This window comes from Castor canadensis, chromosome 3, assembly GCF_047511655.1.
Source record: "Castor canadensis chromosome 3, mCasCan1.hap1v2, whole genome shotgun sequence".
NCBI lineage: Eukaryota > Metazoa > Chordata > Mammalia > Rodentia > Castoridae > Castor > Castor canadensis.
Genome location: NC_133388.1, coordinates 98,274,643 through 98,302,580, shown reverse-complemented (window position 1 = coordinate 98,302,580; position 27,938 = coordinate 98,274,643). Strand labels below are relative to the sequence as shown.

General features: G+C 34.0%; 1 long non-coding RNA gene across 2 annotated transcripts in view; it reads left to right on the top strand.

Annotated features, from left to right (window-relative positions):
* Nucleotides 1–26,509, top strand: part of LOC141421316 (uncharacterized) — a 64,678-nt gene extending 38,169 nt beyond the window's left edge. For both annotated transcript variants that reach the window (XR_012445914.1, XR_012445913.1), the window contains exons 5-6: nucleotides 23,476–23,711; nucleotides 26,400–26,509. This is a non-coding gene — a long non-coding RNA (uncharacterized lncRNA). The remainder of the gene's footprint in view (nucleotides 1–23,475; nucleotides 23,712–26,399) is intronic.
* Nucleotides 26,510–27,938: the final 1,429 nt, after the last annotated feature.

Here is a 27,938-nt window from a genome sequence, read left to right as displayed (position 1 = left end):
TTAGAGCAGCTGCACTCCTACAAACTGTGGTCAGGCAAATTTAGGGATTTAAACAGGTGCAACTCAGGGAGTTCCAGGTCTCAAAACCAGTCTGCATGGGAGACTGCCATTAGAGGCAGATGGGCAGAGGGAGAGGTTTTTGATGGGGCAAGCAGGAAAGCAGCAAAAGGCTTAAAGATTGGCAGCCCTGCCCCTTCCAGTTTCCTGTGCCCTACTCATAGAAGTGGCTCCACCTTTACAGATAACTCTGAACTTCAGTATTTCAGCAAGAAATCTTACCCTTCCTATCTACAGAGGCCATGAAAATCCAAAGCAACTCAATTAGCAAAGTGCATTGATAAGAGAATAGACCTGGAATGTGTCTACTACACAGTCTGAGCTGCCCATCCCTTGAAGCCTCTGCCCTCACTCCAAGTTAGAAGTGCAACTCCATCCTCTTGAAGCTGATTCCATAACAAACAGGAAAAGCGGAACTAACTTGGAAAAACTCAGAGAAAATCAACACCACTTTCTAGTGATAAATAAAAGCTTTATTTTTCTTCTTTCTTTTTTCTTCATCCAATTTGTTTTCCTTTGGATGTTTCTTTTTTCTTTCTTTCTTTCTTCTGTCTTTCTTTCTTTCTTTCTTTCTTCCTTTCTTTCCTTAAAATTTGGTTTCTAATTGCCAAAATATTTCTTCATTATTTCTGATTTTTTTCTCCTTTTCTCCCAAACAATTATACATATATAGCACTTTCATACTATTATCTCCTACACCAACCTCCCATCTCTCTATCATCCCACTTCTCACCATTCCTCACTCCCATCCAATATATTAATTCTAATCCTTCAACCTTTCTATTAGTGTTAAGTTCTCAGATCATCTCCCTAGAAAATAGAGTTTTTCTCCCATACAAACTTAGTGCGGATACAAATAAGGGTTCCAATTGTTTCTTACTCATTCAAACATTTGATTTATTGCTCAATTTTTAACCTTGTGATGAAGGTTCTCTGATTATGCAAGGAAGTAAAAGAAACTTAAACCAACATATGCAGAAACCAATCTGTGGAAATTTAAATATGAACAACCAAAGCAATGTCTCCTTTCAAAAACCCACCACAATAATTCAACAACTGAATCCAAAGATAATAAATAATCCAAAATCTATGAAAGACAATTCAGAAATCTGTTGTTAAAATTGATCAGTGACCTCTAAGTGGATTCAAATAAGCAGGTGAATGAAATTAATAATCACTTCAAGACACAGACAAGAAAGTGAGCAACATGGAAGAGAAAATCATCAAGAAAATATAAATAAGGAAAAATAGCAAATAGAAATGTTCAAAATGAAAACTTTATTAATCAAATAAAAACCACAGTGGATAGTATTATCAGCAGACAAGATGAAACAGAAGAAAGAATATCAGAATGGAGGACAAGGTTCCGGAATTAGTGCACAATCACAAGGAAAAAAATGAATACATGTGATTACAACATACACAACTCTGGAATGTGAGAAAATAACCAAATATAAGTATTCATAGTGTGGAAGAAGTTGCAGGAAGAGAAATTAAAAGGCATGGGAAAAAAATTCAAAGAATTCATAACAGAAAAAATTACCAACTCCATGTAATGATATAGCTACTCATGTACAGGAAGCATTTTGAACCTCAAATAGACATGAACATAGAAGATGAACCACACATTATATTATAATGAAAATGCCAAAACTAGAGAACAAAAAAGATACCAAAAACTGAAGGAGAAAAATGCAAACGTACATACAAAGGTAAGTACATATGTACCAAATCAAAGCTTTCAGCACACAGTATAAAAGCCGTAGAAGCATGGAGAAATAAAATTCAAACTCTGAGAGAATAACTGACAATCACAAATTCATATATTCAGCAAAGCCATCCTTTAATCTTGATGGTGAAATATGTACCTTCCAAGTCAAGGTGTTAAGGAGTAGTAAATTGGTTCATGTCTACCAATCCTGCATTACAAAGAATTCTCAAAAGAATATCTCACACAGTAGAGGAAGAAAAACAATCACAAATATGAGAGGTCAGGAAACAGTAAAACTCAAAAGGTAACTTGATGAACCCAAGAGAGTTAGGAAAGTGTCAATCATGATCAACTCAATAAACCAGCAAAACCTTAAGATGAACAAACAACACAAGACTTAATGTGGACAAAACCAAGAGAAACACAGAATCAGTAAATACCTCTCAAACACATTCCTAAATGTAAATGGAATTAACTCCTCAATCAAAAGGCACATTGTTTGACTGCATCAAAAGAAGATCCAACAAATTGGTGTCTACAAAAAACATATATCAAAAACAAACATACACATAAACTAAATATGAAAGGTTAAGAAAAGTCATACCAGGCATATGCAGATTCATAGCAAGCAGGAGTGTCTATTCTCATATCAGACAAAGTAGGTTTTATGCAAAAAGCAGTTAAAAAGATAAAGTTCAACAATACATTTAATAAAGGAATCAAACAAGCAAGAAGATATAACTCTAAATGTATATGCACTGAACATCAGTGCTTTCAAGTTCGTAGCAAGACACTTCTGAGCATGAAGGAACAGATAGGTCCAGATACAATAATAGTGGGAGATCTCAACACCCCACTCTCATCAATAAACCAAACCTTCAGGCAACAATTAAATCAAGATATCCTAGAACATACAATATAATGAACAAAATGAACTTAAGAGATATTTATAGTGTATTCCATCCTACTGCAACAAATTACACATTTTTCTCAGCAGCATGTGGTACTTTCTCCAAAGTAGATCACACCCTGGGTCATAAAGGAAATCTCAACAAATGCAAAAAGTAATTAAAATAATTATCTGAATCCTAACAAACCTTAGTGGAATGTAATTAGAAATCAATGCTAAGGAAAACCACATAAATTATTCAAACTCATGGAGACTGAACAATACACTTTTGAGAGATGAAAAGATGATTGAAGAAATTAAGAAATTACTAGATTACAATGAAAATTGGAATACAGTAATGATAGTCTTAAGAGGGAAGTTTATAGCCATAAACAGTCACACTAGAAAACTAGATGTCAAATAAACAATCTGATGTTGCACCTCTAACTCTTAGAAAAACAAGAACAAACTAATCCCAAGAGTAGTATAAGGAAATAAATTATCAAAATCAAAGCAGAAATCAATGAATTGGAGATCAAGCAATACAGTGAATCAATGAAACACAAGTTGGTTCTTTGAAAAAAATAAAAACAAGATTAATAAACCTTTAGGAAAATTAACTAAAAGAAGAAAGGAGAAGTCCCAAAGTAATGAAAGCAGAGATTAAAAGAGAGATATTGTAACAGACCTCAATTAAATTCAGAAGATCATGTGGGAAAACACCAGAAAATTGGGAAATAAAGAATAAATAAATACATTTCTGTACACATACAACCCACCAAAATTGAACCATTAAAATTGAGGATATTAAAAATTTACACAGAAGTACAGCAAGTGAAAAGAGTAAGACAGTTATAAAGAAACTTACAAATGAGAAAAGCCAAGGTCCTGATGGATTCACTGTTGAAGTCTAGCAGACCTTTAAAGAAGAACTAATACCAATGCTCCTCAAATTGTTCCACAAAATACAAATGAAAGGAATAGGGTTGGAATGTAGCTCAGTGGTTGAGCACTTGCCTAGCATGTAGGAGACCCTTGGTTCAATCCAAGCACCAAAAAAGAAAAGTCAGAAAAAGAAGGAAGGAATGATACCAAACTCATTCTACAAAGCCAGTATTACCCTAACAACCAAACCACAAAGTGACACATCAAAAAACAAAACAAATAAGATAACAGAAAAAAGAAAAGAAAGTAATATATTAATATCCCAGATGAAAATAGAAGCAAAAATCCTCAATAAATTATTTGCTAACATAATCCAATAACACATTAAAAGGATTATATACCATGATGAAGTAGGTTTCATTCCAGGGATGCAAGGATGGTGAAACATATGTAAATCACTGAACATAATACAACACATAAAGAGAATCAAGGACAAAATCCACATCATCATTTCAATAGATGCAGAAATAGCCTGTATGAAATTGCACATTCTTTCATGATAAAAGCCTTGAAGAAACTAAGAATAGAAGGCATATTCCTCAATATTATGAAGGCTATATATGACATACCTATGACCAAGATCATATTAAATGAGGAAAAACTGAAGCCATTTCTTCTATAATCAGGAATGAGATAAAGGTTTCCATTCTCACCACTAGTATTCAATACAGTGTTGGAATTCCTAGCCAAAGCAACAATACAAGAGAAAAAAAATTAAAGGGATTCAAATAGAAAGTCATCAAAATATCCTTATTTGCAGATATCATACCTGAAGGACCCTAAAATTCCACAAAAAAGTCTTAGATCTTATAAACACAATCAGCAAAGTAGCAGGATACAAAATCAATATACAAAACCAGTAGCATTTCTATACACAAAAAAATGAGCAGTCATGAAATATATCAGGAAAACAGGACCATGTAAAATAGCATAAAAAGTTCAAATACACAGGAATAAACTGATTGAAGAATGTGAATAATCTATACAACGAAAACTATACTTCACTGAAGAAAGAAATCAAAGAAGACATTAGAAGATGGAAGGACATCTTATGCTCATGGATTGGCAGAATCAATATTGTGAAAATGCCTACTACCAAAACAACTTGTGTGCTCAATGCAATCCCCATCAAACTTTCAATGACATTCTTCAAAGAGATATGAAAATCAATCCTAAAATTCTTATGGAAGCACAAAACCCTGAATAGCCAAATTAATCTTGAATAAAAAAGTGCAATGTTGGAGATATCACAGTACCTGATTTTGAAGTACACTTCCATAGTGATAAAAACAGCCTGATACTGGCACAAAAACAGACTTAAGGACCAATTCAATAGAACAGAAGTGCCAGATACAGACCTATGCAGCTACAGCCACTTGATTTTTTCAAAAAAAGGAACCTAAAAAGCATGTGTTGGAGAAAAGACAGCCTCTTCAACAAACAGTGCTCAGAAAACTGGATATCCACATGTAGAAGACTAAAACTAGATCTTGGTCTCTCAACTTGCAGTAGTGTCAATTCAAAGTTGATGAAGGATCTTAATGTGAGACCTGAAACTGAAACTACTATAGGAAAAGAACAGGAAAAACATTGGAACACATAGGCATAGGTAATAGCTTTATGAATGGAATTCTGATAGCTTATCAATTAAGAAAAATATTGATAAATGGGACTGCATCTAACTGAAAAGCTTCTATGCAGTAGAGGAAACAGTCACAAGATATAAGAGAATGGAGTGGGAGAAAAATCTTTGCCAGCTAGATATCTGACAAGAGATTGACAACCAGAATACACAGGGACCTCAAAAAACTAACCCTACGTAGAATCAACAACCCATTGAATAAATAGGCAAATGAACTGAACAATTTTCAAAAAACAAAACAAATGGCACATAAATTCATGAAGAAATGTTCAAAATCCTTGTCCATAAAGGAAATGAAAACAAAATGTCATTGAGATTTTACTCTCTTCAGTCACAATGGCTATTATCAACAACACAGTCAGCAGTAAATGCTGGAAAGGATGTGGGGGAGAACAAACCCTTATAATGTTAATGGAAATGTAATTATTGCAGTCCTTATAGAAAGCAGCATAGAGGTTTCTCAAGAAATTAAAAATAGACCTACCATATAATCCAGTGATACTGCACCTGATCATACACCTGAAGGAACATAAGCCAGGATATAATATAGTCACTTACACATCAATGTTTATTGCACCACTATTGCAATAGCCAGGCTTTGGGAACAGCCCACATGCCCCACAACTGAAGAATGGATTAAAAATTGTCATATATATACACAATGGAATATTATTCAGTCATATATAATAATTAAAGTTTTGCTTTTGTAGGTGAATGGATGAAACTGGAGGTCAGCATGTTAAGTGAAGTAAGCCAGGCATAGAAGGTCAAACTCACAAGTTTTTCCTTATATGTGGAAGCTAGACCTTTACATAAATACTTGTATAATATTAGATAATACATATATACATCTCTCTCTATATATATCTATATGCATATAAATCTGTATCTAGAGAACATGATTGTATTAGGGGGTCTGGGTCTGTCTTGGGGGAATTGCAGAAAGGCAAGAGAGGATAAGAATGACAGAGAGTGAATAATATTGAAACAAATGCATCTGTGTATGAAGGTAGTATAGTAAAATGCATTGTACACTATTATATAATAGGGAACAGAACAATAGAGGAAAAGAAAGTAATAGAGGGGGGTAAATCTGATTTAAGCACTAAATATAAATCTATGAAATACCATGGAAAAACCTCCTTAAGGAAATGAAGATCAGGAAGGTAAAACTGGTCTTATGAGGGCATGTATATCAGTGGGAGGGGGAAGGTAAACAGAGAGGGTGAAGAAGGGCAAATATGGCTGATGTATTTGTATCACGTATGAAAGTAAAACAATAAAATTTGCTGAAATTGTTCTACAAATGGTGGACAGGGGGTCAGAGGGTGAATCTTATTAAGATATATTGTAAGCACATATGTAAATGTCACAATGTATCCATTCCATCCAAGTAGGATAGGCAAATAAAAAATGAAAAAAAATTAGAATAAAGTGCATCACAACGTATGCATAAACCCCAAGGCAAAAAAGTGAGAGGTGAATCTGAAAAATATTTCTTTGTAATGAAGAAATTTTATAGTTATATCTCAGTGTAAAAACATAGAGTCCAAACCCATGTTTTTATAGGCTTTATGAATTTAAATATGTTACTTTGTATTCCTAGATTTTAATATTTTATCTTAGGATTGGGCATTGAATTGTATATTATGAATGATAAATGTGACATTTTTCCCGTGCTTTGTTGATGTGATGAGCTATTATTGATTGATTTTATTACTTTAAGCTTCCCTTGCTTTAGAAAAATAAACTTCCTTTGTCACTATACAGTGTCATTTTAAATGTTATCTCTTTATCATTACCTAGAATTTAATAATTGGTTTTGGAGATATGAACCATAAGAGATATTTATTTGTAAATTTTCCTTTTCTATCCTTTCCAAGGATATGCTGACCGCAAAAGGAGTTTTCAGATATGCTTCCTTGTTACTATTACTGGATGGAGATTGTGAAAGATGAATGCAATTTCTGTAATTTTGAAAAGAATTCACTGGTCAAGACACTCAGGCCTTCTTTTCTCTGTGAAGGTTTTCAGGATGGTTTTAATAGGAGTACTCAGATTTCACATTTTGCCTTTCTGTCAGTTTTGGTAAATTATGGTTATGTCATTGAATCTCACTTATCAGCTATTGACATGAGTTTCTCATGATATGATCTTGTTACCTCTTTCACTCTCCATAAGTCTGTAGTGATACCTGCTTTCTCAGTTCTTACATTGCTAAATAGCTTCCTATCTCATTTTTATCAGCCCTATTAATGTTATTATTCCAAAGAATTTGTCTTTGGCTTCTGTGATGTTTTTCCCTGGAGCATACTGGTTTTCTATTTTGCAAACTTCTGTTCTTATTTTTATTGTTAACCTTTCTTATTTTGTGTTACATTTATATTTGTTTTTTCTAACTTTTTAATTTGGAGGCTTATATGATCTATTTTCAGTCTTTTCTCCTGGTATGTACATTTAAAGTATAAATTTATCAGTAAAGTATTATTTCATTGTATGAGATAAGATTTGGTATGCTATGTGATTATTATGTGTGGTTGAAAATATTTCTAATTTCTATTTTGTTTCATAAATTATTGTGATTTATAAATTATTTGGAAACACAGTGTTTAATATTTAACAAGATTAGGATTTCAATATTTTCTTTTATTAATTTCTAGCTTAATTCTGCCACAGAGGATATATTTTAATGAAATAAATCCCTTGAAATTATTGAGGCTCTCTGTGTGATTCAGCATATGGTCATTTAAAAAAAATTAATGTGTACTTCAAATGACCATAAATTTTGTAATTGTTAAATTCTGTATTCTATACATATAAATGAGATGAAGTCTCTTAACTCTTTGCTCATAGCTAGTTCACATAATCTCTTAATGCATCACTTAATTTTCTAATTGCGTTAGATTTTCTTCATTAGTAAAGACCAATTTCCTGTCCATTAATTTTCTCAATTATTTTGAGACAGATTAAAATCTCAAACACTGATTATGGAAATATCCCTGGTACTGTGAACTCTCCAAATTTGTGTCTCATTTATTTTGAAATTATACTATGCAAATTTAGAATTAACATATCTGTCTTTCTGAAGTTGTGTTACACAGATTTAGAATTACACAGAATTTTTCAGTGAATTGAAAACTTTATGATTGAGGAAGGTCCCAGTTTATCTGTACAATGCCTTCTGACCTTAAAGTACACTTTTTATTATATGAGCATGGTTACACAAACTTTATTCAATATATTTTTGTTGTATTTTCCATTATTTAATTTTTTCCATTTACTTAAAGTTTATTTCACATGATTCACAGAATAAGATTTAGAGTTCATGATTTTATGCTATGGCATACTTGAATGTCTTGACAAGACCCTGAGGCAAGATTTGATATACATGTTTCATTTCAGAGATGATCCATCCATCACTCCCAAGGAATGAGAAACTCAGGGGCTGAACTAAGAGTTATTGCTGTTGGTAACTCCAGTTTAATTAGAACACCTCAAAGAACACATGCATTGGATAAAATTTCTACTGTTCAAAAGGTGAAGGGTTTGCACTACTCATTCACTAAGCCTTTGGAGCCATATGTTGAAGATCATTCCTGGGAGCACATAGGTAACATAAAATGTTGTCCCAAAAGATGCTTTGAGGCAGACATATGCAGGGGTGAAAGACTGAAGATCAGGCCAGTATTGGAAGAAACAGCAAATGTATTGCTGTCTACCACTAACAGCTATATCCATTCTGATAATATTTGTCTTTAATTGAATAATTTGTAGCATTTACATTTAGTATAAATACATGTGTACAAATAGTTAAAGTTTGCCACCTGACTGTTTCCTATGTTACCCATCATTTATATTTCTTTTCCACTCTGATCATGTCAGATTTTGGATAAATCAGATATTTTACTTAATTTTCTCTTTGTATTAACTTGCCACATTTTCTTTAACTAATTTATTTTAGTTGCTACAGGAAGTAAGACCATAGCACAATATCTTAACTTATTAATGTATAAGAAAATTTATGTAACTACTTCTGAAATAATTCCAGTACTTTATAACATGCTAAAATCATTAATTTCCTTCTAAATTTTATTTAATTGATAACATGATTTTAAATTTTACAAAGTTTTCCTTATACCTTATAAAAAATCAACTAGAAATGAATTAAGGGCTTAAATGGAATAACAAAAACTCTGAAGCAATTAGAAGCAAACCTAGTGGAAAAACTCTGCCATTAGGAATGATTTGTAATCATTTTGACACCAAAAGCATAGAAAGAAAAAGAAAAAAAATGACAAATGGATTTAAACCAAGAAGCTTTGGCATGGCACAGAAAACTATCTTTGAACAGGTAACTCCACAAGGGGAGAAAATATTTGTAAATCATACATCAAATAGAAGGTATTATCTAAAATATATGAGGAACAACACAAGAGCAAGCCAAAAAATAGTCCCATTTAAAAAAGAAGTAAAAGACCTGGGTGCCAGTGGCTTGTGCCTGTAATTCCAGCTATTCAGGTGGCAGGGATCAGGTGGATTGCAGTTTGAAGACAGCCCAGGCAAATAGTTCATGAGACCCTATTTTGAAAAAAAATTACAAAAAATTGGGCTAGAGGAATGGCTCAAGGTGAAGGCCCTGAGTTAAGCCCTAGTACCACAAAAAAGAACTAAAAGACCTGAATACAGGAATTCTCAAATGAAGAAATAGAAATGGAGAACAGATTTAGAAAAAAAAAAGCTTCACATTTTTCTTCATCATGAAAATGCAAATTATTACCAAAATAAGTCATCATCAATCACCTCATAGCTATTGAAATGGCTATTATTAAACATATCAGAGAAGACAAGTGATGAGGAAGATGTGGAGCAAAGCAAACCCTTGCATAAATCAATAAAACTATTATGGAAAATGGTTGCAGTATGAAGGTTCCTCAAAAAATTCAGTCTCAGGGTACACAAGCAAAGGGAACAGTCTGAGTATGTCTGAGAGACAACTGCACTCCTATGGTCACTGCGACATTATTCACAATAGCCAAGATACAGAGACAATCTAGGTCTTCAACAACAGAGCTGTGGATAAAGCAAATGTGCATATAAAAATAGAATACTATTAGCCTTCCAAAAGAAGGATATCTGGTCATTTCTGACAACACAGGTGAACCTGAAGGTCTTTCTGTTAACCCAGGCACAAAAAGGCAACTAGCACATCATCTCACTTACATGTACAGTGCAAAAAATGTTGAATTCATAGAGGCAGGGAGTAGAATAGTGTGGTGAAGAGGGCGATTGGGGAGATGTTAGTTACAGTTATAAAACTTTAGCATAATTTTAACAGACTGTTTCTATTTCAACATGGTGACTATAGTTCATAGCAATATGTTGTATACTTGAAAATTTCTGAGAATCTAGATTTTAAATGTTTCTACCATACAAAAAGATGTTAAATCTGTGAAGTAATCCATATTTTACTTCAGCTCTATTCAGTTATTTCATATGTATGCATATTTTCAAACATCATACTGTATACTATAAACACATACTATTATTGACAATTAAGAGAATTAAAAGGAGAAAAGTTAATTTCATATAATCCTCAGTCTCATAAACTTTGCTATCATTGATTTCTAAGTCAGTATTAGAATAATTTTCATTTATATTTGTCCATATTTAACAATTCTATTTGTCATTATTAATTCAGTAAATTCATTACTTTATTCTGGAGTTATGTTCTAAATATGTAAAATACTCTGTTTGAATTTTCTTTAACTTCAAGATTTTTTTTGGCCATTAATTTGCTCAAGTTTTTTGGTCTAAAAGTTTTCTCACATTGACTTCTGAATGATTTTTTATAGGATGTAAATTTCCAGGTTGGGAAGTTTATTTATAGCTTTAGGGATATCATTGTGTTGCTCCCACTCTCCTCACTTTAGTGCAGAAGCCAGTATCCAGTCATGCTGTTGTCCTGTGGGGGGTTTCCACATCTGCTTAGGACTGCATTTACCCTGGGTAAGGACTGCTGTAAGGGAGGGCATGCACTCATTTGAAAGTAAATAATAACCAGGCCTCTGCTCCAAATGCCTTGCATGAGTATTAAGGGAAAAATTAATAAAGATAAATATTTAAATCCCAATAACCCCCCTCTCCTTTCCTTCTGGGATTCACATTAAACATGCGTTAGACATTTTACATACATTCTAATTTGTCTCAAATGCTCTTTTACTTATTGGGAGTTTTCTCTCAGTTCTTCAGTTTGTCATTTATAATAACCTATCTTTCCACTCTAAAAATCTGCTTCATGATATCCAATCTGTTTTGAAAGTTCTTCAGTGGTTTTGAAACTTCATATATTACTACATTTTGCATATTTTAAAATTTCATTTAAAATAAATTCTAATTAACTGAAAAAATCTTCATCTTTTCACATATTGTCTACAGATTCTCCTCTATTTCAAAGTGTACTCAGTACTTTGAAATCATTGAGAGCTTACACTTATGGTTGTATCAGATTTGAGTTGATTTCTGTTGTTTTTCCTTTATTTTAATTCATGTCCCCCAAACTTTTCATATAATTTATAAATTCTCATTGCATGCTGAGCATTGTATACAGACATTAAAATTTTCACTTTTTCATGAGAGCTTGTCCTTTCCTGAGTGAGTCTGGCAGAGGAGTACACGGTCATCCTAGTCCAGTCAGGACTGCATGGGGTCAAGGCTGGTCTACACCTCTTGCCATTGCTGCTCTTCATAGCTTTCAACTAAGACTCTTGTTTTTGCTCCCCTGTTTGTGCTTCCAAACTGTTTAGTTTTCTCTCAAATTTCTAAAAATTCTGTTGCACCAAACCTGGTGATGAACCCACAGAGTCCAATTGCCTCTCCATGTCCTGTCTCAGGGCAAGACACCTCTGTCTCAGCAGCCCTGCTGATCCTAGCAGATGATGTCAGCACTCAATATGGTTGTCCTGCCTGCTCTGGCCAGTAGTGGTCTCCTGCTCTCCTCTCCATCCTGACATGGCTGTGTGTGCAGGGCTGGGTTTATGTGATGACTACTCTGTTTGCATCATGTTCTCATGCCTGTTCTCTTAAAATGTGCTTTTATAATTTAATTTATATTAAATTTATATTAAATTGCTGCTAAGAATTATTATCATCTTTACTTTAATCATTGGTTACAGTTTTCTTTTTTATTAGAATATATTAATTGTACAAACTAACGAGTCTCATTGTGACATTTTCATATAATCATATTGATAATATTTTTCATCTTTAAACTAAATGATTACCTCAAATTGAGTTTCTACTTAGGTGTATGAACTAGTTAAATTCTTAATAAGAGCCACCCTCTATAACTATTGAACTTATCTATTTTTGCTCTAGTTTATATGTAACTGTCTGTGGAAGGCCCCTGGTTATGGCTTGGTGCTCAGCATAGCGTTTCTGGGAAGGGAGAGAACCTTCAGGTGGTTGGGCTAGTGGGAAGTATTTAGGTCATTGTCAGCAAGATATTTGCAATTATAACTGGGACCCCATCCCCTTCGTTCTCTGTTTTCATTTCCATGCCATAAGGTCAGCTCACCCATAGCAACAGAATCAGCTTATTATATGCAAAATCTGTAAAATCATGAGCTAAAATTAACCTTCTCTCTTTATAGGTTGATTATCACATGTGTTTACTATAGTGACAGAAACCTGAGTAACAATTTATCTTCAGATAAGCACCACCAGAGAAGAAATACTGTCTAAATAGGACTTGGTGGTAAAGCATTGATAAGGAAAGAAGAAAGTGGGAAATTGAGAGTAATAAAACTGGAATGATACACATGAAAATAGGAAGCAAAGCATAATTCTGAAGGGAAAGGGAAGTCCATTGCATTAGAGAAGGAGATGTTTCGTGGTCACAAGTAAACAGTAGTATTTTCTTAGATGTTTTGTAGTATAAACACATGATTTTTTCCAAAGTTGGAAACATTCTCTGTGAAAAGAAGAAAATTTATTAATCAGTGAATTTTGGTGAATGATAAATTGCCACCTTTTGTGGCATCTATACCATTGATATACTAAATGCAAAGGAATGAGAAAATGCAAATATCTAGTAGACTGAAATTAGGTGAAAAATAATGAAAAGAGAGGTTGGGAAAAGGTCTGTATAGTGGTAAATGATAAGGCTATAAGGAGATAGAAACATGCAGCAATTAAGTAGGCTATTTCTGCTTTGAGTCATAATTTTCATAATAATGAAAATATATTGTGGCACAGAGTTCCTATAACTCTTATAATTATAGGCTATGGAGATAAACCGTGTTTGTGAATCCATATCACTTATCTATTCATCCTGGTGTTGTAGCTTGGTGGAAGAACACTTGAACCCAAAGAGAGAAGCCATGATTATAATTACTGTAAGATAGCAGTGGTTAATATTAATTATCCTTCTACTGTGTTATATACATCAATTAATTTTCTCCTCACAACAATCCCAGGCATTAAGTCTCTTACAGAGAAGGAGACTGAAGAGACAGGTTAACATCAGTCCTGAGATACCTAGTTGATACTGCACTAGATGTCCCCTTGGCTTGAAATTGTCTCTCCCAACCATTTATATTTTAGTCCCAACTTAAATAGGAACATTCCTGGAAATTTTCTGTGAACAGTCTGAAATAGCTGCCTGTCTCCCAACTACCATATCACTTCATTTCTTACACAGTATGGCCAAAGATTAGATATTTGTTTTCTCTTATTTATTGTATTTATGAGTTTTTGTTTGTTAATATAATATCCCCACTTGATTCATTGCCATAAATTATGGGATATTTCTTGTTTCTTTTCTGCATCCACAATGACTATAATAATGCCCCAGACATAGCAGGCACTCAGCCAGCACACAACAGATATCAGCGGAGTGAAGAATTAATGTACGATTTGTAAACTGGCTTGAGATACAGCAGTCGTGGTGTTTCCTACCATGATAATCATCCTTAGTGGCCACTACTGACAAGAAAAGAAAAGATCATTGAAAGGAAGTTAGAATAGATAGAAAAGGGAGCCCAGAGGGATTATGTTTCTACAGATCACATGACAGAATATGATGAGATTGTTTTCCAAATCAGTGCATACGTGCTTTGATCTACATGGTTCCCTTTTACTAGCAAACAGGTTTTCACAGGAATTAAAGGGATGCAGTGGAATCAACAAGTCAGAATAACAAGTAGGATTTGGCACAAGAGATATTGTTAAATGAGCAGTAGTTATATTTTGGTTTCCTTTCCATAAATAAGTGGGTCAGCAGAGAGACTGCAAACTGTCAACCACATGTCTGCTGTCAGTGTGGCACTTGCTAACAAGTCATCTTGCACCTCCCCTCCCTAATCACATCCTGATGATTTGGTCATAGTCATGGGGTTTTCACAGATTTCTCTCACCTGAAAAATTGTGAGTGTCTCACAAACCACAAGCGACATCTTCTGTAAGGCAGATATTGAAGTAAAACTTAACAAAGTGCACTGTCAAAAGTGAAGATTCAGATAGAAAAGATGGAAATTTGAATTTGCAATGCCAATCAAAGAGAATTCCAAGTGGAATAAATGAGAAAATACTATTTTCATTTCTTCCCATAATTACCTGAGGGAGGTGAAGTCTCATAAAACTGTGAATGAAAAAGAATAATTCTTTCAGGCTTGGCTAAACATTGGACACTCAAATGTCTTCTCAAAATATGTATTTTAGAGCATTTCCTATTGATTTATTCCTTGAAAAAATGTTATATTTAGTAAAAAGAAGTTTTGATGTGTTGTGTCTGTCGTAAATACAATTGTCTCTTATTTAGGCTTGTACTTCCTTCCTATTTCTCAAGGTCTTTTAGGTCTGAGTCTTGTAGATTTCATCCTAACATACCTGCACTAAGTAATTTGATATATATCTGTGAGCATTATACAGACTAAAAAATGTGCTATATGTTAGAATAGATATGAGAAAACTTGGCTTATAACTGATGTTTAAGACATTCCAAATATAGGTGAAGCTTCAAAAAGCACATACAAATTAAAGACTGTGGTGACAGCACACACCTTCTGTGGATTTTTAGTCCCTTTTATGGTGAGGAGTTCACAGTCTTTCAGAGCAGGCCGTGGTTTCCACAGAACCAAAGTTCATCACTGCTCTGCTTGCTTACCAATGCACTCTGAAGAGATTTTTAGCCTTCACATTCATAATGTCTTTATGCACAATGGAAAAATTGTTAATATGGTTGTGTTAGTGACTGATATACACCCAGTAGTTCACTTGGCTCAGTGTCTGACTCATAGCTGCTCAGTAACTATTAGTTATTGTTTTAAGTCTCTGCTTTGCTGACTGTTGGGATCATTTGTCATTTCCTGGGGTGGGGGGGTTTGCATGTTCACACGTGTGTGTGATTTAAATTCTGCTTGTATATTTATGCCACTTGTGTGTATAGGGGATACAACTGTCTATGCTGATAACAAAGTCTAGAGTCCCCTCAGAATCCTACATGTTCTGTGGCCTTTGTTTTGTTTCAACAACAGCTGTGTACTGAAGTATCGGAAAAAGGGCTGCATTTACATATACACGTCCCTAAATGTGTGAACAGAAACCTCTTTTACACAATTGAAAATCCTGTTAAAGGTGTGACCCCTGTAATTACTCAGTGAGCAGAGATATTTAATAATTCTTTACACATGGCAGTCACCAGACACGTGCACATGTAGTGGGCTTTCACTGGAGTTTAAGCCAGGTATGACAAATATTCCTCAGGTAGAAAGTACCTTCCACAGTATAGACTTTTCATACTGGCAAATGAAAATACATGTCTATATATCACATGTAAATCGCATATTATGTAGCCATATTTAGTCATGTAACATATGCATATGTATATTATAAATGATATATGTGTACATATGATGTATTGACATGTTTTTATACATATACATATGGTCTCTTTTCCATATTAGCAGGAAAAATTCCTATAGGAAAAGAATACAATATGTAGGTAAAGTACTAAAATATATTATGAAGAGCACATTTGTATTTAAATAAAAGTATGGGGCTCAAAGGAATACAAATTCTTTACCTCTTTGACTAAAGGACAAGTATAGAATTATTTTTACAAATCATCACTGATAGATCAATCATGTGCAACTTTACAGTTTTAATGGTGACACTTTCATGGTGATACAGTCATCCTTGGGTTATAAATTCATTGCAGATAAATTCCATGCATCCTACTTTTTAAATGTGACCACAAATATACTTATGATTAAAATGACTAATTGTTAATATTATTGATACTCACTTAATAGTGATTGAGTCAATGAGTTATTTAATAAGTCATTCAACTTATAGCTGCATTGAATATATTTTGAAAATGATAGTCTTTGTTCAAAAAAATCTATCTGTATTTCCTTCACTGATTTCATTGAACAATTACATAGCACTTACAATGTGTCATGTGCTAATCTATGTACTTTCCATGCATTAGGTTGTTAAATGTTCACAACAACTTTTTGAGGCATGAATTGTTATTAGACTACTAGAGAGAAGAACCCTAGGCTCCTGGAGTTAAGTTTTTCAGTGCTCACCAACAATAACTTCTGGGACTCACAGCAGGGGGTCAGTGCCTGACTCTGCTCCTGTCACCTACTTCTGATGGCAGCTAAAAGCACCAAGTTTTGAAATGGCAGATACCTTCCTGAAAAGGTATAGGCTATTCTAAAATAATTAAGGATGCGTTGGTTTTTATAAGTCACAAAATTCTTTTTGTGAGCTACGTGGGATGAGACTGAATTTTTCTCTTTTTACATGTGTCATACCAAATACATCTGTATATAATTCAATTCCAGAGAATAGACCATTCTTCTTCATTTCATTTGTACTGCAGAAGTCAGTCCAGTGTCTCCTATAAGAAATTGGTTGTCAAGGTGGAGGGAGAAGAAACTACTCTGAAACATTTGTGTAGGAACTTCCAGGGGCATAAACATTCTTAATATTTTCATGCTACTGAATTAGCTAAAAGCTAGTCAATTTATATTCACAATACCTACCAGGATTGTTCAAAGAAATCATGACTATTTGGAAGTTTTTCTGTGCTTAACTTGGTAGGAGAACTCTATTTTTGACTATTACCAGAATTGCTGATTTGTCTTTAAATATACCTGAATGGTTTTTCAAACATGTATTTCTAATCTTCTTAAATTTTTTTGTGGAACTAGGTTTTGAACTCAGAGCTTTGTGGTGGCAACACAGTCACTCTACTGCTTGAGTCAAAGTTCCAGCCCATTTTGCTTTGGTTATTTTAGAGAAGGACTTTCCTGAAATTATTGGCCTGGTCTGTCCAGGAACCACGAGCCTCCTGATCTCAGCCTCCCAAGTAGCTAGGATTAGGCATGAGCCCCTGGAACAGACCTAAAAATTATTTTAAACTCCTTACCTGTAACATTTACCTGTACTTATGTACATGAAATTTTTATTTAGGAAAAAAATATATAATGTCAGTTCTGTCCTTTTGATGATATTTTTAGGTGACTTGTTTTTGCTTAATCCTTCGCTAAAGTTTTCTCTTTGTGACAATAATGTATTTTACTATCTTAGAATTCCAGAACTATCTAAGAAATATCATATATTTATAGCAATTTCCGTAGTAACAACACCACCATCCATTTAAGTGTTGACTTCTGTAAGTCAGGTACAGTGCGAAGTGCATTGCACACAAACAATCTCTGAAGTATACCATCACTGTCTTACTTTACAGAGAGGCAAACTAAACACAAAGGGAATTTGGACAATGCTTCAGAAATTATAAATTGCAAAGACAAAGTTTCCTTTCATTCTCTTTACATTGACCTCCCATTTTAGGATTATTTTTTCCTATTCCTGAGAATAATGCTCCTGGATTGCACTGAATCTCTATAAGGTTAAAGATATGACATTTTAATATTAATTCTTCTGGTCCAAAATATGGGATATTTCCCATTTTTATTCCTTATAAATAAAAAATATTTTTATTTTTCAATACATACAGCTTTCATATTCCTAGAAGAATTTATTCCTAAATAATTTTTCCCCTTTTGATATTATTGCAAGTGTCCCTGTTATCTCAATTTCCATTTTAGCTAGGTTGTTATTTGGGTATTAAATGCTATATATGTGTCAGTTAACAAATGACAAAAATACTGGTTTTTGTATGCTAGTTTTGTATCCTGCAGCAGTAATAAATTCAGTTATTCATTCTAACAGTTTTTGGGAGCTCTTTGGGTTTGTTTATGTATAGGACTATGTCATCTGCAAAAAGAGATAATGTTACTTCCTGTTTCTGACTTAGGTATCTTTTTTACTAGGAATTGCTCTCTTAATATCCTTTTTGTATTATTCATTGCTGGTAGACAGAAATACAAAGGAGTTTAGGGAGTGGATTTTATATCCTGTAACTTTGATAAAGTTTTGTGTTAACTCTAGTAGCTTTCTTATGGATTCATTGTCATTTTCTTCATATAGAACCATATCATCTGCCAAAAGAGATGGCATTACTTATTCTTTCCAATTCTGATGCTTTTTTTTTTACCTTTCTGAACTCAGACCCTCCTGTTTGCTGGGCAGGCACTCTACCACATGAGTCACTCTGAAGCCCTGAATTCTGATGACTTTGATTTCTTTTTTCTATTTAATAGCTTTGGCTAGAAATTCTACAAGAATGTTAGAATTTTGAAAGCAGATATCTTTGTCATGTTCCTGATCTTAGGGGTAAATCTAACAGTCCTTCAATGACTGAATATGACATAAGCTGTGAGTTTTTCATAAATGCCCTTTATCATGTGGAGGATATTCTCTTCTATTCCTACGTTGGTGAGTGCTTTTATCATGAAAGGGTGTTTTGTCAAATGCCTTTTATATACCAATTGAGATGATCCTTTGATTTTCCACATTTTGCTATGTTAATTTATCATCACATTAGCTTAACAACAATCACATTATCATTATTGATTGATAATCTTATGAGAACGATCCTGCAAACACAATTAGTTATGTGATTTATATTTTTAATCTCATGTTGAATTCAGTTTCTACTATTGTGTTAAGAATTTTTACATCTCTAGTTACAATGAATATTGGTCTTTAATTCTCTTTTCTTGTGATGTATTTAGTTTTGGAATCAGCATTATATTGATCTCATAGAATGCAGTTAGGGTAAAAGTGAGGTTTTTATAGGAAGTATTTCCCTTCTTCAATTTTTTTGGAAAGGTTTGAGATGAATTAGCATTGATTTTTAAATATTTACTAGAATTCATTGCTTAAACCATATGATTCAGGATTATTTATTATGAAATTTGTGATTATTAAATTTATTTATATATCTGTTATAATTGCATTGGGTTTTCTATTTCTTTTTGATTCATTATAAATAATTTGTGTATTTTAGAGATTTTTAATAATTTCTAAATTATCTAATTTTTTGGCATATAACTGTTAACAGTATTTCTTTTAAAATCTCTTTTACATCTCCATGAAGTTTACAGAAAATCACTATTTTAATTTCTCATTTTAGAGAAATGCCTTTTCTCTGTCTGTTCTTTGTAAAACTAGATAGTTTTTTGTTGATCTTTTAAAAAAAACTTTTCATTCTTGTATTTATTTCTCTACTGCTTTTCTACCTTATTTTTCCTCTAGTCTGTGTTATTTCCTTTCTTCCTGTTAGTTGTGTTTAGTTTATTCCATTTTCTATTTCCTTCATGTGTGAAGTTAATAGAAGTTAATAATTAATTTGCAATCATTCTTTTTTTCATATAAACATTTATATCTATATATATCTTAACAGTAAAACTACAAGTTTGTGCATATTATGGGTATATTTTCATTTGTCTGTAAGTATTTTCTAAATTTTATTGTAATTTCTTCTTTAACTCCTTGGTTGTTTTGGAGTGTGTGATTTAATTTCCACATATCTGTAAATTTTCCACTTTTCCTCTTGTTATTGATTCCTATCTTAATCCTTTTGTGACCAGAGAACAAAATATCTTGTATGATATGTTTCTATTGAAACTTGTTTCATGCCCTAACAAGTGGCCTATCATGGAGAATGTCCTACACATACTTAAGAAGAATGTGTATTCTGCTAAGGCTGTGCTAGCTATCTGATTTATTTTATTGCTGTGGACTTGGCTTCAATTCATTACTTCTTGTGCATCTGGCTGTTCCATCCATTCAATCTGTGGTGCCATAGCTTTCAACTCTGATTATAGGGCTCTGCATATCTCCCCTCAATTCTGTAAATGTTTGCTTCATATATTTTCAAGGTCTGTTATTAGCTCTTTGAATGTTCATAATTACTTCTCTTTTACTGTGTTGAGCTTTTTAAACTAAGACACTTTGTCTTAATTTTTTTCTTGTAAGCTTTTTTGTATTTAGAATAGCTACTTCAGTTCTGCTTGAAAAATTCTTGCCTGGGATATCTTTGCCCATCCTTTCACATTTAGCTTATGTATGCCTTTAGTTCTAACATGAGCTCTTTTAGACAGAATATAGTCACACATTTTACTTATCCATCCCACCAATCTCCTCCTTTAGTGGAGAGTATAAATCATTTCTGTCTGAAGTTATTACTGATAGGAAGGGATTTACTGATGTTGGTTTGCTATTTGTTTCTACATGCTTTGTCCCTTAATGTCACCATTACTGTCTTCAGTTTTGTTCAGTTAAATCTTTTCTACTGAAATATATTAATTTCCTTGTCATTTCATTTTTATATATTCTATAAGCTCTTTCTTTGTGGTCACGATTGGGATTATGTTAACATCCCAAACTTATAAGAATCTAATTTGAATTTATACCAACTTGATTCATTAACATGTGGAATCTGTGTTGCTCTTCAGCTCTGAGACACATCTAGTTATTCATCGTGTGCTGTGTAATCTACATTAATAGCTATTTTTATGAGTTTGTCTTTTAAGCAGTTTATAAGTAAATAGTAGAGTCATAAAACAAAATAACAATAATAGTAGATTTTAATTTGCTCATGTATTTACACTTACCACGACCTTTATTTTGTCCTACATCTCAGATTCTATCTTGTGACCATTCACTTAAACTTACTTTGATATTTCCTGTGAGGAAGGCATATTGGTAACAAACTCCATCATTTTCTGTATAGAGGAATGTCCTAATTTCTTCTGCACATTTGAAGGACAAATTTGCTATAAATAGAATTTTGGTTAAGGGTTTTTTTAGCACTTGAATATTAACCAGTTACTTCTGAATTCAAAATTTCTGAAGTGAAATGTGCTAAATCTTACTGAGGATCATTTCTATGTTACAAGCTGTATCTTCTCTAATTTCAAGTTTCTATGCTTTTCTCAGATTTTTAACAGTTTCGTCATCTTGATACGGACCTCTTTTAGACAATTAAAGATAATTTAGATTCTTAGATTTTTAAATTCATGTCTTTCATCAAATTTAGAAAGTTTTTAAAAAACAATTTTAAAAATATTATTTCTGCCCCTTTTTCTCTCTTTTTCCGATGAATGTATGAACTTGTGGAGTCTTTGCTCTAATTTCCTGTGTGGGGAACAAGAAATGCTTCTCTCTGTTTTCTCCCCCTGACCCTCTTTGTTCTCACTCTAGACAACCTGGGTTTAGTCTTTTGAAGCATATTCCTCTTCCAATAAACTTTACTGTTACTTTTACTAAAACAAAGGGTATTTATGTTTGTCCAATTGACAGTGTACTACATTTTCCTTATTCTTTGTTCAATGTTTTTAATGATCTTCTTTAGAAACTCAATTCTAATTGTTCTCTCTTCAAGTTCATGTAATTTTTTTTTCTATTTCCTGTTCAAATCTGCTTTTGTACTACTCTGGTTAATTTTTTTATGTCAGTAATTGTATTTTTCAGCTCCACATTTCTTTTTGATTCCTTAAAAATTAAATTTCTTTATAATTCTTTGCTCTCATTTTACTTTTTTCTGGAACATTTTGTAAATCCCTCAGAAAACTGTTTTAAAACTTCATATATTAGAGTTTCATTATGGATAATCCCTGTCAATCTATGTTGTTCCTTAAATAGTCTGTTTTTCCCTACTTGTCCCTAAGTCTTCCAAACTTTATTTTTTTAGCTACACATTTTATACTTGTAGTGGGGTAACTTAGGGGCTGGATTTTCCCCTTGCTCAAGTTATTTTGTTTTTTGGGTTCTTTTAATTGTGAAAGATCTCTCTTCACTTCTGAAGGCCAGCTTTTGGTAGAAGCTTAAGATTTTCTTCCTGTCTGACTACATATTTTGCTTGGTCCTGAGGTGTCTTTAAAAATTCTATCACTTACTGATTCTTTTGAATGTCCTAATTTTTTAATATGCTGACACCTAAAGAGGAAAACAAGGGATAAAAAGAAAGAAAGAAACAGCAGTATTCACTTAAATCCCCTCAAAGCTCCTTAGCCCCTGAGATGAAACACTTAAAACCAGTTCCTCTGCCCACATGCTGCATCTCAGTGAGGAGAGGCCACAATCAACAGTCACAGTACAGAGCTCCAACACTGAGGACCCTGGCTCCAGCAACGTGAATCAAAACCATGGGCACAACTGTCTGCAATGGAAATGGGGTGCAGATAAAGTGTAGTCACTGAAATCGACCCAAATTAACACAAATTATAAACCAGCTCTTCATCTCACTATTTCAGAAGTCATAAGTACTCCAGAAGTCTAAAATAAGTACTTTGGGATATTTCTGCTAGTGTAATTATTATCTAGATGGAACGATGGATCTCTACTGCTTTGTTTTCTACCATCTTCCCTGACATCAACCACTTCCTAGGATTTCAGGGTGGGTAGACAGAAGCTTTTGAATATATTACATGTGTGACTTTGCTTGACTGGCATTTGTCCCTTCTAAACATCCTCTGTTTCAAATGTAGTCTAACAACTAAAATTTACCTTTCTAACATTTCCTTGAAGCTGAGATTTTGGATAAAAGTTATACTTTATTTTGACATTTATAAAGGGAATTAAGACAAACATTATATTATAACTTTTTTCAATATTTTTACTTGATCAGAAATTTACACTATAGTGTTGTCCTGTGGCCTTGTCTCCAGTTTCCTGAGTAGCAAATTGAGAGTGTCAGTTTCTGTCACCAACAGTTTTGTGAGTGTTGTTAGCTATGACAGCTTCTGAGATCAGAGACTGGGCAGTGGGTTTTCATTTAGTAATTCTGATATTCTCTTTTCCATGTTTCAACAGTGTGCCAAGCTCTCTGAGATTTAGTCTTCTAAGAAGACAGAGTAAAGCTTGCTTGTCCAGTCATTCTGATGATTATAAAAAGCTGCTCTCATTCTTCATTACATCTCTTCCTGACAACCTATACTTTCTGAAATGACTCTGATTATCATATGAGAGAAACAGAATAGACTGCACTACAACTGTTACAGACAGCCCAAGAAAGATTGTCAGAATCTATTGACTCTTCTTCATACTGAGTAAGTATTGGCTAAACTTTTATGTGTAGTAGATAAAATGCTGGCATGGGCTCCATTTCCAGAGAGTTTGTTTCTGTATGGAGGTTTTGGGTTCATGTACTTCTTTCTTATCTGACTTGTTTAAAAACATCCAATAGGATGACAAATGTCATTGGTTTAATTTTCTCTATGATCCAGACACACTACAATTTTATTTGTGACCCTATGTTTTTCTCCTCAAGTTTACTATTTTTAAAGGAAGAATGGCCAACTTGGGCCACACTAATCCTTCCACCTATACTGATTATCCCTTCCAATAAGCAAATTCCTGCTAGATCTCTCCCTGTTGCTTCCTAAGCAAACCCACTTAAGTGTTCCTTGAGTCTCCCATCACATCCTAAGTTCAGTGAATTGCAACTCCATGCTCCTCAGCCTGCAAGAAAAGACAAAAACTATAAGGATTCCTGTGATTCTTCCCTGGGCCCTCTGGATGACATTCACAGTCTGAACCTTCTCTGCCATCTTTGGTTCCTAGGGAGACCACCTTTTCCCTCTGGGTGTTGCCTTAACTTTGATACCCAGTGGACAGTGATACCTATGAAATGGCAGGTCACAGTGTGATCAAAGTTCCACCCAAACTAAGTTGCTCATTCAGGAAAACCCACAGTCTTTCCAAAAATTGACTTGGGTCCTGCTGTCTTTCTGAACTACCTTGCCCCCACTGTCCTTATTTTGCACTCATACAGCCTGAACTAGATCTGTCTGGCCTCACTGGGACACTTACTCTCCTCTTCTCCATCGTCCTCACATACCCGTATAGATTCTCCTCGTTTTTTCAGTGGTTGGTCAAATGTAATCTTATCAAAGAGGCTTTTCCTCTGTACCTTACATAAAATCTAAGTTCTTCCAAATCACAGCCTTTCCTATAGCATTTGCTTCTCCTTCTTTTTCACTATGATGCTTACCAACTGGCATTGCCTTCATTTGTCTTTTGCTCCCTCTATAAGAAAAGTGGGATTTTTTTCTATATCCCTAGAAACTTGTTTAGTGCCTTACACATATTTAAAACTCTATATTTGCTGAATTAAGTAATTAACTATATTTTGTTACCTAGATGCAACCCTCCACCACTAGTTCCAAAATTGACTGATTGGCTGCTGATAGTTCATAATAAATTTACATTAACTGCAAAATTCCACTTCAACTAAATCTTTTTTTTAATTTCTTTTATTCATATGTGCATACAATGTTTGGGTCATTTCTCTTCACTTCCCCCTGCCCCCTCCCTTTCCCCCCACCCACTCCCTCTCCTCCCATACCCCCTTGCTACCAGGCAGAAACTATTTTGCCCTTATCTCTAATTTTGTTGAAGAGATAGTATAAGCAATAATAGGAAGGACCAAGGGTTTTTGCTGGTTGAGATAAGGATAGCTCTACAGGGAGTTTACTCACATTGCTTTCCTGTACATATGTGTTACATTCTAAATTAATTCTTCTCAAACTTTTTCTATAGTTCCTGGTCTCCTTCTCCTATTGGCCTCTGTTACTTTAAAGTGTCTGCATTAGTTCCTTTGCATTGAGGACATCAAATGCTATCTTGTTTTTTGGGGGAGCTTTTTGCCTATCCCCATACCTCCCTTGTGTGCTCTCACCTCATCATGTGATCAAAGTCTAATCCCCCTGTTGTGTTTGCCCTTGATCTAAAGTCTGCATATCAGGGAGAACAAACAACTTTTGGCCTTCGGAGCCTGGCTAACCTCATTCAGGATGATGTTCTCCAGTTCTATCCATTCACCTGTAAATGATAGGATTTCATTCTTCTTCATGGCTGAGTTGTATTCCATTGTGTATAAATACCACATTTTCTTAATCCATTACTCAATAGTTGGACATCTTGTCTGTTTCCATAACTTGGCTATTGAGAATAGTGCTGCAATAAACATGGGTGTGCAAGTGCCTTTGCAGTAACCTGTGTTGAATTTCTTTGGATATATCCCCAAGAGTGGTATTGCTGGATCATATTGCAGATCTATGTTTAGATTTTTAAGAAACATCTATATTGTTTTCCAAAGTGGTTATACTCTCTTACATTCCCACCAGCAGTGTATAAGGGTTCCTTTTTCCCCCACATCTTCCCCAACACCTGTTGGTGGTGTTTTTGATGATGGCTATTCTAACAGGGCTGAGGTGGAATCTTAGTGTGGTTTTGATTTGCAATTCTTTCATGGCCAGAGATGGTGAGCATTTTTTCATGTGTTTTTTGACCATTTGAATTTCTTCTTTTGAGAAAGTTCTGTTAAGTTTGCTTGCCCATTTCTTTATTGATTCATTAATTTTGGGAGAATTTAGTTTTTTGAGTTCCCTATATATTCTGGTTATCAGTCCTTTGTCTGATGTGTAGCTGGCAAATATTTTCTCCCACTCTGTGGGTGGTCTCTTCAGTTTAAAGACCATTTCTTTTGATGAACAGAAGCTTTTTAGTTTTATGAAGTCCCATTTGTGTATACTTTCTCATAGTTGCTGGTCTGCTGGGGTTCTGTTGAAGTCCTTCCCTATACCTATCAGTTCCAGAATGTTTCCTGCTCCTTCCTGTAGTAACTTCAGAGTTTTGGGTCTGATATTAAGATCCTTGATCCATTTTGAGTTAATACTGTTATAGGATAGTAAACAGGGATCTAGTTTAAGCAAATCTTGTTATTACAATCACAGATATGCATCCCATGCACCCCCTTTGCTGGAGCATCATTGCTGCCATTACCTCAGCATTTCTCAACAAGAAACTTGAACAGCCATGTTGAAACTGGTCCTTAACCCAGGTAGGTTCCTTTCATTTCCTTTCCCCATGCTGCTAGAAAATCCTTCTAAATTACAATCATGATTAAATCATATATGTGCTTAAAATTCTTCGATAGAAGAACATATGTGTTATGTACAAGGAAATGTGTCTCAAAACCACAAGAGCACAGGAACTGTGCTGCTCTTTTTAAAAACAATTTTAGTATATGATAGTTTAACAGGGAGATGCATTGTAATGTTTACATATGTGCTTACAATATATCTTAGGGTCGCCCCTTCCATTGTTCTCCCTCATCCTCCCTCCTCCTTCTTAGAACAAATTCCACAGGTCCCATTATTCTATTTTAATACATGAATACAAAATTCATCCACCATATTCACGCTTCCTCCCCATTCCTTATGCCCTCACTGCTCTCACAGATTTCCCCCCTGATAAAGACCTCTTTTACATTTCTTAGTCTCCTCAGACAGACCAACTAATACGATCAATTTTTCTTTCCACATATATATGTATATATGCCTACATATATATGTATATGTATGAATATAAGATTATCTGTGTACATATATATACACACATATGTATATATACATATATACATACATGTATGTGAGGGAAAACCTGTGACCTTTGGCCTTGTGAGTCTGGCTTACTTCACTTAACATGATGTTCTCCAGTTTCAGCCATTAATCTGCAAACAACACAATTTCTTCCTTCTTTATGGCTGAATAATACTTCATTAGGTATGTAAATCATATTTTCAGAAGCCATTCATCAGTTGTAGGACATATGGGCTACTTCTAAACCTTGGTTATTGTGAGTAGTGCTGCAGTAAACATAGGTGTGAAAATGGTTCTATTGTATCCTGACTTACATTCCTTCAGATATATGTCCAGAAATGGTAGTGTTAGATTGTATTGTGGTTCTATTTTTAGTGTTCTGAGGAAGCTCCATACTGCTTTGATAGCAGTTGCACTAATTTACACTTCCACCATAGGTGTATAAGATTTCCTTCTTCCCTGCATCCTTGCCAACATTTGTTGCTGTCTGTTTTATTGATGATAGTCTCCTGATTCTAGAGGGGTGAAATCTCAATGCCATTTTGATTGACATTTCCTTTATAGCCAAGGATGTTGAACATTTCTTAATGAACTTATTTGAGAATTAACTGTTCAGTTTATTTGCCTATTTACTCAGTGTGTTGGTGGTTCTTTGTAGGGTTAGTTTTTTAACTCCCTGTGTATTCTAGTTATTAATGCCTGTCAGATGTATAGTAGGCAAAGATTTTCTTCCATTCTGTAGGTTTTCTTTTCAGTCTAGTGACTATTTCTTTTGCTCTGCAGAAGCTTTTTAGTTTCATGCAGTCCCATTTGTCAGTCCTTTCTGTTAGTTGTTGAGTTACTGAAATTCTATTCATAAAGTTGTTACCTAGGCTTATATGATCCAGATTA